The following is a 13,627-nucleotide window of genomic DNA, read 5'->3' on the forward strand; positions in this document are numbered from 1 at the left end:
TGGTACTGTCTCCACGATTAAATGGGTTTTGTTTGCAAGCCTTTACTTCCCTGGGGAAAGCCTCCATTTGGGTGATATATCTGTGAGCAGGGTGCCTAATGGGAATGATGTATTGCACTAATTCATCAGCCTGGCAGCCTGCCGTTCTCAGTGATAGATCTTTATAGGAGTATTTCTCCAATGAGAGCGCCATGCAGCAACCAACCGGCCCAGGACCAGAGTTGGAGTAATTCAAACGTGACAAATCTTTCTCACGCAGAGACACAACTGGGTACCAAGCAGAAACAAGATATTGTTCGGCTTCTTTGTCTTAGGGATACCTCCTACTTTGTCAAAGTTCCTACTTCTGCATTGTCTCCAGGCAAGTGTCTATTGCCAAAGCCATTCCCAAACCTGCTTTTTTGGTCTTTTCTTGTGTAGACAGGTTAATTCCTGCTGTCCCAAGCCCAGCCTTGCAACTCTGTCACCATTAGAAAGAGTCCGGCTTAGATGTGTTCAAATACAGCCGGGTATGACATAAGGGCAGTTACAAGTTTCTAACCTTCAGGAAACTCTCCGTAGGTAGGATTCAATACTGGGAGCTCCTACAGGCCATGAATTTAACCATCTTTCTCTCTCTGACCAGCTACATTCTCCTGCCTGCTTCCTCTCCTTCCCCTGGGCAGTGCAGGCTGTGAGCTCCAGGACCAGGGCACCATTTCCACTGCACAGACACAGCATTCGGGCAGTAAGCTCTGGGCAGAAGGATGCAGGAGCTACGCCAAAACAAACATTAAAGTCATGCAAACATGAAGAAGGTCACTGCAATTTCAGTTCCTCTGCCCCTTTTTCTCTGTGAGCTTCTCTCCCTTCCCATTTTCATGGTTTTGGGTTTCTCAGACTCTCCCCTCTTTACACTTCTCTCTCCCTCTTTTCTCACGCTTCTCCAGTCTGTTGGAATGCGATAAACTCTTCCACAGATGTAGCTACTTCTACAGTTAAGTAGCTGGGCACTTAGTGAGAGATGGGCCTGTTTGTCCTTGAAAAAAAATCTTTGTAAGGAGGAGCTCTCAGGAAGCACACGCTTTCTGATTTCCCACCAGAGCTCATAGTTCTTAGGGGTTGAGAAAGCGGAGGAAGTGATGGTTGAATCATTTGAATTTGGGAAAAAACCACACCCCTCCAGCCACAGAAGCAAAACGACAAAGAGAAAACTGCCAACGAAAGGGAATACACAGCAGTAAGGAGCAGCGGGGACAAAGAAATGACACCCGCTCCCAGAGCTGACTTACCAGGAAAAGATCAAAATCGTATCTCCATATATTCAAGCATACTTTGTAAAACTGCCGTTCTGCTCTCCAAATCTGCAAGGACTGATATGCCTCCCAAAAGAAACTTAATTTGAGGACTAAACTGTGAATATGCAAAGTTCCTTTTTTTCCTTACATTTTAAGACATAGTAGATGAATCACAAATGCAAACATTAATAGTTTAAAAAAAAAATATGGGTTTGCAATTGCAGCTATTAATTTTTATTTATTCTTTCAGGTTTTTACCCCTTTTATGCTTTTGTTGTCATAAGACATATGAAGAAATCAGATACTTGTGCTTGTAGTTTTTGGAAGCACTTTGACTGAGTGTCAATCTGATTATTTAGTGCTGTTTATGCACCAAAAATTAGTGCATAAACATGCAATCATCTGTTGTATTTCAAAAAGGAAAAAAGAAAAGTAGTAGATATGATACATATATGGAAAAATGTCTGTACATTTTCATAAGCTGCCTTTGGAACTGAACCAAGCAATTCATACTAGGGAGTTTCCATTAGCTGTTAGATTTGATGGCTGCTAGCAATGTTTATTTAATATCTATTGGAAAAAAGTTATCACATTTTGAGGTGACTTCACATGATCTATTCTGTTTAGTAAATATTTGCCTTAAACACATTTAACAAGAGTCTTTTCCAAGATGATCAATCTGTGTTTAGACTTTCTGATGGAGGCAAACTTGAAAGGGATCCCAGCACAGATCACAAGTGTAAGAGAAACCCCAGAGCCCCCAGCAGAAGAGACCCCAAGGAGACAAGAGTCAACCACCCACCAGGTCACCAATCTGGGTGAGAAGACACCCACGCTACAGCACTGCCGGTGCTCTCTGGGCACACTATCCTGCTCTTGCCGCACGCACAGGCGAGCACCGCCGGAGCACAGGCAAGCACGCTGCGTGGACAGAGCAGCTCTCCATAGGTGAGATTTAACTCTGTCTGAGGTCCTGATCTTCTTCTAACTTAATTCAATCAGGGCACCGAACAACTAACAAGCCATTCTCTTCTCCCTCCAAGAAAATACGTCTCCATTGTCCCATATTTGCAGGCAGGAATGAAATGTCGTTCCCAAACTGGAAATACTTTTTACTTTTGTCCAGACTTTTTGGATCAGATCCAAGCAAAACATTAACGGCATGTGTACCTGCAATGCACAAATAACCACATCCTCTCTCACAGGGTTTCCATCTCCATCCGAAGACAAATAGATCTAAGTCACATTCCACAGAGTGGCACTGATGCAAACCTCTGTACCCAGCATGCATGTTCAGTCTTCCTCACACAAGCGGAAGGCATGACATTTCCTCCCTGTCAGTCTCCCAGTTTATATTTCATTGGCATTTCTCAACACACTCCAAGCAAATTATTCAACAAGCTAGGTACCTGTGGAGAGAGTGCGTATGAAACACCTCTCTAGCCAGTGGACCATCAATAACATCCCATGTGGATCGATGAATATTTTCCATTAGTGTTAGTCAGCCTGTGATGAGGAATGGAAGGGGAGCAAAGATATTGAAATTATTTTCTCAAGCAGTATGTGACATAGAGCATTGCTGAATGGCTGTCTCTTTGCCCAGCTCACTCACCATGGCACAGGAATGCAGACAGTATTGCATGGTCTCTGCTAACTTCAGCAGCAGCAGCTATTAGGTTAATCCTGTACCTTCTTAATCCATAGATTGCTTATTCTTTAATAAATAGCTTACTCATGTTCACTGAGTTCAGCATCTTCTTTACCGGGAGTGTAAAGGGTACCGGGAGTGAGTCCCCTGAGAGCCCCACCATGACACAACCTGAACTGAGCATCCCAAGGAGCCTTTCCTGCCCGTTCCCACAATTTCCTGCGGATAAGCTCAGTGCAGCTCCGTTACTGAAAGCTCAGGAGCAGTTAAATTACTGGCAGTAATTTCAGATGGAGCAGGACAGTGTAGATGAGTACAGAGGTGGGCACAGCCCTTTTGCTATCTAGGAAGGGGTCTAGTCACAGAATGAAACAGTTGGGTGTCATCACTGAGCCTGTAAGTCTTGGAAAACCAAATGATCGTAGTCCGTCTTTCACTGCAGGCACTGCTATGAGTTATTAGGGATGAAAGGACTTTCTAGCAGCCCACAAGTCCATTACCAGAATGCCAGAGTTTTAGCCTTCTCAGAGAGAAGCCTGTGCCAGACTTCTTAATAACTGTGACCTTGCAACTCAGACCTCCACTGCTTCAGCTTTGATTTGGGTTACTGGAATGCTATCATGTTCCAGAAAGTCCAGAAATTCACAGATTAAAAATTGTTCACAGAACAATGAAATATTCTCAGGAAAAGAAGTTTGTCAAATGTACCAGAAATTCTAAGCAAACCTCAAAATACTTAAGTGAGTTCTGTTTTTATTTTGTTTTTCCTTGGGAATAAAAAAAAATAGTGTTGTATCATGCCTAGTGTCACTTGGCACTAAAATCACAGTATTTCTTAATAATTTTAGCAATATACACCTAAAAGCTACTTTGAATCTCTGAAAAAAATCCTCATGACACAATTTTGTAATGACACTTTAGCAAAATTCATCTCAGGAAAAACCAACAATGTAATATCCTATGCTGAAGTAGGATTATTCTACTAAATCCTGTTTCGAGAGTCTAAAGGGTCTAAAGGGAAAAAACTTACTACATCATTTCCTCCAGATATTTTGATTTGAAATCCTAGTAAGTTACTCATCCTGGCTTCAGTTTAACACATTCATGTATTAGCTGCCACTGTTTCTATTTAACAAGGACATAACAAGAATGAGAAATGGAAACCTGAAGACTTCATTCTTACATATGCTAATTCCTGCTTACACTGCTCTGACATAAAACCACATCTATAGCCCATCTGAGCTTTTGTTATTCTACAGGAGAGCTGTAATACAAATGTAATTCAGACCCTATTTGAATACATCTAGTCTACCTTTGCTGCTGTTGCAGAAGTGTGCTGCCTTAGTTTTCATGTATCGAAGAGGAGGTGACTACATTTTGGAGATAGCTGCATAGAGATATTACCTCCTGCAGTGAGATGATGGTGTAATGCAGAGCAAGTGCGAGCTGATCAGCAGAGCACAAAGTACCCTTTCTGCATTGCAAGGCATGCTTCTGAAAACGTTATCGATTCAGAGGTGAATATTTATTAGTGTTGATTAGCACAGCAAAGTATATGAATTAGTGGTCAAACAGCAAAAACCACAGACTGAAGACTCAATTACTTGCCTGTGATTTGTTTGCTTTATCTCTTTAGCTTATAACAGAACAGCCTTTTTAGCAGTTTCCAAATGTAATACACATCGATAGTGTGCCTTGGTCGAAACGCAAGAAAATGTAACTGAAGGCAGGCCTCCCTCTGCGTCCCATTCATATGGGCTCCCTGATAAGCTTTAATTACAGATTTGACCTTGGTCTTTGTCTGAAGAAGGAATACAAGTATGAGATGCTGCGTAATTGCTGTCAGAAGTGGTTTAACTCATTAAATGTCTACATGAGGAACCTTCTTCAGTTCCTGGTGTTGCCAAGTGGGCTTTAAGGAAATTAAAATCCTAGGTCTTTGTAATCATCCTTATAGCCAGTTGGGTGATAATTAATGAACATATCTGACGACATTAAGCCAGTATGTACTCCTCGGCATCACTAGTCAGCATTAACTATGAGGGTGGCATAAAGAATAGCACTGGAGCATTTGAGGGAGGAGCTGCTGGAACAAGGAGAGCAGAGGGCTGCAGAAATCCCATGAACTGGAAAACACCTAGCGCTTTCTGCTGATAAATAGGCAGTTTCCTCCTGAATCTATCCAAATCACTGAATTTACTCACAGGTGTCAGTGGCCCCTGCTGCTGACCATTGCAAAACCATGAATTTATCCTTACAAACCACCCTATAGGTCAGGAAGTACCGTTTTCCATGCCTTGCAAGTGGGAATGGAAGCATGTAAGGATGCATTCAGGGTCAAAAGAAGAATTGGCGTAAGAATTAGAAACAAAACTCTGATTATTTTTTTTTTTAAACACAATTGAAGAGAAGTGCTTCCCCCCCTTCAAGGGTAAAGCTGGTTTCAGCGTGAGATAAATTCTCAGGAACTTGCCTGAGACCTTTGGAAAGTACCCAGAAATAACAGTGAAGAGTGGTATAACAACCTGAATAGTGTCCCAGGGAATTGTGCTGTTCACAAGACTAATCTCATTTTACTCACAGCTTGTATGATCCACCTGGGTACACCTGGTACATTCAGCAGTACCATGCAAGTCTTAGTCTGCATGTAGCAGCCTATTCAAAATCCCTAGGAATAAGTAAGGCTAGTGCCTTTTCTTGTACCTGTTACGATCACTGGCAGCACAGATATTTCCTGACTGTGTAGACACATCTGTGTGTCTGCCTTCAGTAAGTAGAGCGCACAATCTCAAAGGGTTGCCTGTATTTCATTAAACCAAGAGATCTGGTATTGGATCTGACACTCAGGAATAATATGCTGATTGTTTTTATGCAGGAGCTTGGAAGTGAGCTAAATCAAAGAGAATTCTGACATAGATTAGGTGATCCCTGAGATAATTACTGAGTATACTGAACAGAGTAGTGTTTACCTACATATTAATGTGTCTACCCATATATTTATCTGTGAGATTATCAGACACTCTCACGCTGCCCTCTGCTTCCTCTAGGTTTGTGCCTGATAGTTAATGCTTGCTCATTATGCAGCTTCTCAAGCTGGGCTTTTACCTTTCCACCCAGCCCACCCTAGGACTTAATTCTGGGGTTAAGGTCTCTAATTAGCCAGCAGTAATTTGACATTTACATTAAAAATGCCAAATTCTCTTTCAGAAAGAAAACGTTTCTATACCATTCTAGTGGTAGGAAAGCTCTGCAGGCAAAGATGGGCATTGCTGAGGTTCCCACTCTTACAATTCATTTCATGGGCTCTTTGAGTGCTGGGGTGGTTTTCACTGCCTTTATCCCTGACAGTCAGTGCTTTCTACTTGTACAAATGATAAGTACAGAGATACCAAGCCAGCTGCCATCCACGGGAATCGTGGGGCTGTTGCCTTAGCTTTGCAGTAAGACGATTCTGCAAACTTTGCTGAAAGTCACGGTTTCCAGCAGCTGTCGTGATTTCAGTGCTCCTGTTGTGCTGCCTTTTTGCCCCTTAGTTATTTGTCTCTCCTGTAGATGTTGTCTGAATGAGACCACTTCCCCTGTAAATCCCTGTTGCTTTAGTAATAAATAAGCAAAGCTTATCAGTGATAGACTTTCTACTGATTACTTTTCCAAAATTATCCGGACAATGATCAGTCAATCCTCTTAAGATGGGAAAGGTAGATTGTGTGAATGGGCTTGAATTCTTCTCTGCTAAGGAGTTTGTTTGCCCTGAAAAATCCCGATTGAATATGTAAAAAACAAACTTTCCTATACATGTAGATTTCTGAATGGCTTGGGTTTTTCTCCTCCTACCTAACAAAGTCCAGTCCCTCTAAGAGATGGAAAACATCAAAGCTACTGGTCCCAGGGACTCCTTCCATTCACAAGGCCACCTGCCAACTTGGATCCACTCAGATCTCACATGCTGAGCAGGAACACACCACTGAGCAAAAGACTCCCTCTTTTAACTTCAATTCACATTCCTCTCACGGCACACATTTGCAGTACGGATGCTGCTTCTCTCCCACTTTGGATCCCATGTACCAGGTGCTACTGGATGACGGATCCGCACGCTGCTGTCAGCCTCTGCTGCTGCCCAGCTTCCCACAGAGAGGGGCATCCAGCCCCACCTCCCGCCCTACTTCAATCCCATCCCTCGGGCTATTCTCTGGACTGCTGGATCTTTCTTCTCCTGTCAAAACTGGGGTCACTTTTGCAGCTCCAAGTGAGTCTAACTTAAGGATAGAACCAAGTCTGACAGGCAGATAAATGGAAAATGCCGTACGGAATACCACTGGGTTTATTATATAGTCATAAATTGTAAAATGTTGAGCACAGATTTGCCAGGTGTCAGAACAGAGGGTGTGGGGAACCAGATGCCAAAGTTCCAAAACATGATGCCTCCCACCGCAGACAAAGGCAAGAAGTCACCTCGTTGTCAGGCTACTGGGAACAATCCTGCATTGACAGATTGCTAGAATAGAAGATACAAGAGGTCTTTAACATCTGATTTCTACAACTCTAAGATAGATGCCAAGGGAAGGATTTCCAGGGTCTTAAGAATAGGCAAGAGCTTCTTCTAGCCAATGCTAACTGTGTGGCTATAGAATTAAAACATGCTTCCTGACATTAAGGAACTGGTATCCTTATGAGTCCTTTGCCCCATCCCTCTGCTGATTCAGCGTCTCATAGATTACTGAAAGGTTGGACCCTCAGACGACACTACTAGGCTGCACATACCCTTTACATGATCCTATCCCTACCTCAGCAACTGAATCAGGTATTAAGCACAGGACTGATTTCACCTATTTTGTGCTCAGAGGAAGACCAGGATTAGAGCACCAGGAGGTGCTGTGGGGAGAAAGGCAGCCTGTCAACAGATGTATGCAGAGACAGGCTGGTGGAACACTGCAGCAGAGCAATCGGAAGACTGGAGCAGTGTCAGTATTGCAGGGTGGGGCCGCAATTTGTGCATGCGTATGGATGGGAAGAGATGCATGTAAGAATCTAGCATCGTTCTCAGCTCTGCCCGGTACCATTAACCTTTCACAGTCATGGCAAATAGATGATGTGAGAAAGAAATGCCTAGTTCAGAGTGTGGATCTGAGGTCAGGAGAAGCGCAGAGAAGATACTGGGGTTCCTGGCAATAGAATCATAGAATCATACAGGTTGGAAAAGACCTCTAAGATCATCGTGTCCAACCGTCAACCCAACACACCATGTCCACTAAACCATGTCCTTAAGGGCCTCATCTACACGTCTTTTAAATACCTCCAGGGATGGTGACTCCACCACTTCCCTGGGCAGCCTGTTCCAAGGCCTGACCACTCTTTCAGTAAAGAAATTTCTCCTAATGTCCAATCTAAACCTCCCTTGGCGCAACTTGAGGCCATTTCCTCTCATCCTAATAGTGCTGCTTCGTTTCTCAGTGAACAGTATCTGCCTCTGTCATAAAGTTCGTTCTTCTGTTTTATCAATGCACTGTTCCAATAAAGTGCTCAACCCCCCATATCTATGAAATGACAGAGAACCATTGATCTGAGGTGAAAAATCAAACTGCAAGTGAATCTTTTCCATGTGTTTACTCTGACCTCAGCTGATTTCTACAACTGTCACTTAATTAATCATCTTTTTTTCATTTAATCAATCAACCGATTGTAATTAATTGAAATGTATGTATGCAAAATGGCAAATGCTTCTCTCAGGAAGGACCTTGAGGGAACGCGCCGTCAGAAATAGCGCTCTGGAAAGCTTGTTCCATTTATATAAATGAATAAATACAAATGCTGATGACTTCATGGCCTGAATATTAACGCAGGTAATTAAACATGTTTATTCTGGCAGGTAACAGCATGCCAGGCCCTGGCCTGGGGAGGCTCCATAAACAGAACCTCCTCCCCTAGTCTCTTGCTATTGCCTGTGCTACATGAATATATTCTTGGCCCTTGATTTATCGCCACAGAAAGGTGGGACGGGGAGGCACAAAGGCAGTCAGATAGGAAAGATAATCATGTGCAAGACACAGATGAAATTTCCTCCTTCTTTTTGAGTCAGCTTGTTAATATCTAGGAAGCAGAACAAGCCTGCTTTGAAATTGTAACTCAGACTGAAGAGTGGCTCCCGCTCCCTGGTAGTTATGGTCTTGCATGGATATGTTACCAGTAGGCTAGAGTAGCCTCTAGCCCTCTTTGCAATACACCTCTGGGAATCTTTTCAAACAAAGTCTTGCCCAAGTGAAAGCAGCAGTACTGGGCTTGAAGCATGCTGCCCAAAACAGTCCTCCTGATCTCTGCTGTAACACAGCACAGCACCCTGCAGCAGTGCTCCCTGGACGAGTGGAGCAACGACACAGGCTCTGGCTGCAGTGTAATCATTAGCTTTGGTTTGGCAAGGGTCTGTATCAACCTTGGGCTCTGTCAATGCTGCAGGCTGTTGAACCAGGCTGTGTTGCTGCAGTTACCTTTTCCTTCAGGCCCACTTAGGCACCTCTATGCCATGCTGTGGTCTGCAACAGACATGTCCCCAGCACTTCATGAGACACGTCCACCTCTGCTACAGCAGCGCCTTTGTCCCAGTTGCTCCCAGCAGTTAGCTCTAGGTCCAACTACTCTGTACATTGTTCTTTTGGAGTTATAAGCTTTATGATGAGTTTTCGATGTTTCAGGGAAAGAAAAATCTTTCTAAACTCTGTCCCTTAGGAAAATCAGCTCTCATTTCACTGAGGAGCACATTTCCCTCCCATCACAAGCCCATTGAACAGTTTCTACTTGGAGTCAAGGCCAAGAAATATGTCCTGGACATGTCGTTGCAAGAGAAAGTTCACACATCTCCCAGCCGTAGCGTTGAAACAGTTCCAGTCAGTGGCGATCCTTTTCCAGCCTTCTACCTCCATTTACAGGATCAATTAGAGACAGTTCATGTAGAGATGTTGGTTTCCACAGATTTTATCTGATGGAGGTATGAGAAAATTACATTGTGGCTCTCTGAATGGTTACTTCCAACATTGTGGCTTAGCCTTGGCTTTTTACAGCTGTTTTTGTTACAACCCCTCATAATTTTTAGAGATTTAAAGAAATGCCCTGTAGGTCAGGTGTAAATCCATGCCTTTACTTGTTTACCCTTGTACGCTTTCCCCACATCTAGCCAGATTCTCAGCTGCTTGGTTTTCATTTACAACAGCAGAAAGCATTGTACTTGCTATGGGACTGTGGCAGGGGAAACCGCAACCCCTGTAATCTGGTTGCCAGAGTCAAACTAAGATTAAGAAGGGGTCAGTGGTTTTTAGAAAACTGCATAGTGATCAGCAAAATAATGAGCTGCTACAGTAAAACAGAGTTTGCTGGGCAGGGCTCTGCCAGCAGTTCTTTGACTAGTATTGCCAGCGCACACTTGCACAGATGCACGTCTGGTTGCTTGGCTAAGGATAGAGACAATTCAGCCTTCTTTCCCGCTCCTCTGTAACTCTCAAGAGGACTATTAACTGCAGGACACACCACACAAACCTCTCTACAATTCACTGACCATATGAAAAATAAAATTAATTAATTATTAATTATTAATTTAAAAATTAAAATTCATATTTCTGTGCTCAGCAATTCTCAAGGAATGGGTACAGAACTCTATATCATACACTGAACAGTCTAAAGTCTGCATCCTTTATAGGGACTCAGCACTGAGTTTTCTTCCTGGGACAAGGGAAAATAGGTTTCCTTCATCTGCTAATCTAGAGCAAAAGCCTGGTGAGGAAAAAGGGCATCCTAACAGGCTATAGAATCAGGTGCACTAGACATGAGACCTTCATCAAGAAGGCAGGCCAGACCTGATGCTTTGAACAGAGGGACAAGCACACTGTCAGCCTCTGAAGTTCCCTGTATGTCAAAGCCCTCCAATCCAAGTAAAGGCTCTAGTTCCCTGCCATGACAGATTATCACAATCACCAGGTGAGAAACAGGTTATAGAAAATTCTCTGAAGATTTCCCTCACACACACTCAGTTCTAGCCACAGTCTGTCAGTACTTGGTTGATGGTGAGGCTTTGGGCACCAACTCCTCTTCCTCTAAAGTATAAGTTTTTGATCCATGTTTGTCTAATCCTGAACAGGTTTGAGGCGTTTCTCTCACCAGTACTGATGATTTTCCCCAAGAGATTACTTCAGAAATAGAGCCTCAGTGAATCAAAAAGTCCTCCAAGCCGCCTCCTCCAAGGAAAGAGACATGTGTGAGAATGCAAGCAGAGGGGGAAGCCTCCACACACCTCCTAAGAAAGTTTCTGGAGAGCTTCTTATGAAATGGGAAAAGTGAACAAAGGAATTAAGAGCTCGTGGGAAATGGGTGACCCAGCATCCCTGCAGGAGTAGTATAAATAGCTGCCCCGATTCACTGCATTCACATTGGATCAGTCTGCCCTTTGTCAAATCTTGCCTGGTAAATGCTTGAAAAAGTATCTCAGCAGCAGCTCTGCCAGCTTCAGGAGAAGGCTCAATCTTAATTCAGGGTTTCTTCCTGTTCTGCACCTCTCCACCATATGGGCTCCCATAGCCTGGCTTGGCTGGAAGAGCTAAGCCAGACCCTAATACAGCTAATGTTGTTGGCAATCCTGCACTACGCAAAGGAGCTGGCATCAAGTAGCAAGTGTACAGTACAGTGTTGTGCACCAACACCAGCTTGAGCTGAAACGGTGCTTTTATCTAGCTTACAAACTGCATTTCAGCAGGATTCATTACCAGGACACAGCCACATGCTGACAGCTTTTCTATCTTTGGCTTGCCATTTAACTCATGAGGGCTTTCTGCTCAGTAAAACCTGGCACAGTGTGACATGTCCAACTTTCCAACCTAACACAGATCCACTACAGCATAGCCCTGACTGAAGCACTTCATCCGCTTTAAGTTCAGTACCACCCCTTCAAATCTTCAATAGGCTGCTAGAACAGAGTCCACAGGTAAACCATTCACAGCCTCCACCCAAATCCAGCAAGGGCAATTCTCCCCATCTTTAGGACAAGGCATTGATGTTCTGAGCTTCTGTTTGCAGATGTGTCTTCATCAGCTAGCTTGGAAACACCCAGCACATACATGTGAATGCAGGTGATTGCACTGTACACATCTGCAAGATGCATGCACGGAAACTCGTTGGTAATGATACAGCATTAGTATTTCTGGACATTTTGGTTCACAGGGAAAAGAATTTAGAGGTTGCTTGGGAGATGCCCGAACAGACATAGTCTCAGATTTCATTAGTTGATAAAGCCATAGCATCCAGAAATCTGTTTGCTGCATGGATTGTGACTAGACAAAAACAGAAAGGACTGTACCGAGCACAAGTGTACTGGCTACATGCCCCTCCTGTCTGACGGAAACATGAACCCTTGCATGGTAGGCAGAATGAGCCAGGTCACCTAGTACTCCAGAGAGTCAGAAGAATTAGCTGTGCACCTGAACAAATTTTTTGATGAACAGTAGCACTGTTCATCAGATATAGGGAAGCCAGCTCTCATGTTATAGGGTACCATCCCCACAGGGAACTGGAAGGAAAGAACTGTTTCACTGTACAGCTTGGTCCAACTAAGCACAGCCTTTCTTTCATGCTTTTCATCCAGGAATTGGGTACTGATCAGGGAAGGAGAAAAAAACCAGTCAGACCAAAGGTTGCTTTTCACAGAAAGAACTTGTCAAATCTTTGTACAATTAAGTACTTCATTTCAAAGCCTACATTAACCAAACCTGCAGCTCAAAAAAAAAAAAAAAAATCCCAGCAACAGTTTCTCCTGTGTCCTTTTGACTTCCAACAGCAACTTCAGTACTGGAATTGTTCCTCTGCAGGTGGGCCGCATGTCACCTTAACATCAAAAGTCCACGTCAAGCCAGATACCTATACTGAGTTGCATTCAGATCTCCTACCTCTCTAAGGGCTAAGTGCTATAGTTATTTAGCAGGCCTGGCAGCAAACAATGTAGCAGGGAGGGCCTGGCTACTGATTTGACCAGGTATGATTGCTTTGCATCCTGGTTTAGGGAAGAAGACTTTGTGTTCTGCTAAAAATCTGAACTTCACAGTAAATCATCTCCTGAAAGCTTTTTTTTTTTTTAATTAGATGTTTCATCAGCACTCAACACATGAATAAGACACAGCTTGCAGAATCTGCCCTCCCTCATGTGCCTGTGAAGATAAGTACCTGTTGCCTGCCAAATACTATCATTCCAGCATTCTCAACCTGAAAGACTCAGAGCCTGATGAGCTGAGAATGTCTTTGCTCCACAGCAGAACAAGGAACTGCTTTGCAGAAGTGCTCTTTACATCAAAGAAACAAGCAAACAAGAATTGATGTGTTTCAAGTCTAAACTAAGGCTTATTAGCTGCTGGTAGGCACATAATAAATAGCACATCCTTTAAATAGAGCCGAACCTGTATAGATAAGAATGAGTTCAGTCTAATGTGTGTATGACTTGAGAGCAACTGTACCACCCTCCTCTATTCAGTAACCTCCTGGTAATACACTGGTCCAAGGCTAAAACTACCTGTCTCAGACCCTGGCCCTTTCATAGACCGCAAGGAATAAAAAAAATTCATCTTCAGCCCTCATCTTGCTGTTACCTGCAACTGAAGATGGACTGTCTCCATGCTTTGGGCAAAAGGCAAAGCAAGAGACACTCTGTTATCCCTACCCACGACAGGATGAAGAG

Source organism: Calonectris borealis, chromosome 22, assembly GCF_964195595.1.
Source record: "Calonectris borealis chromosome 22, bCalBor7.hap1.2, whole genome shotgun sequence".
NCBI lineage: Eukaryota > Metazoa > Chordata > Aves > Procellariiformes > Procellariidae > Calonectris > Calonectris borealis.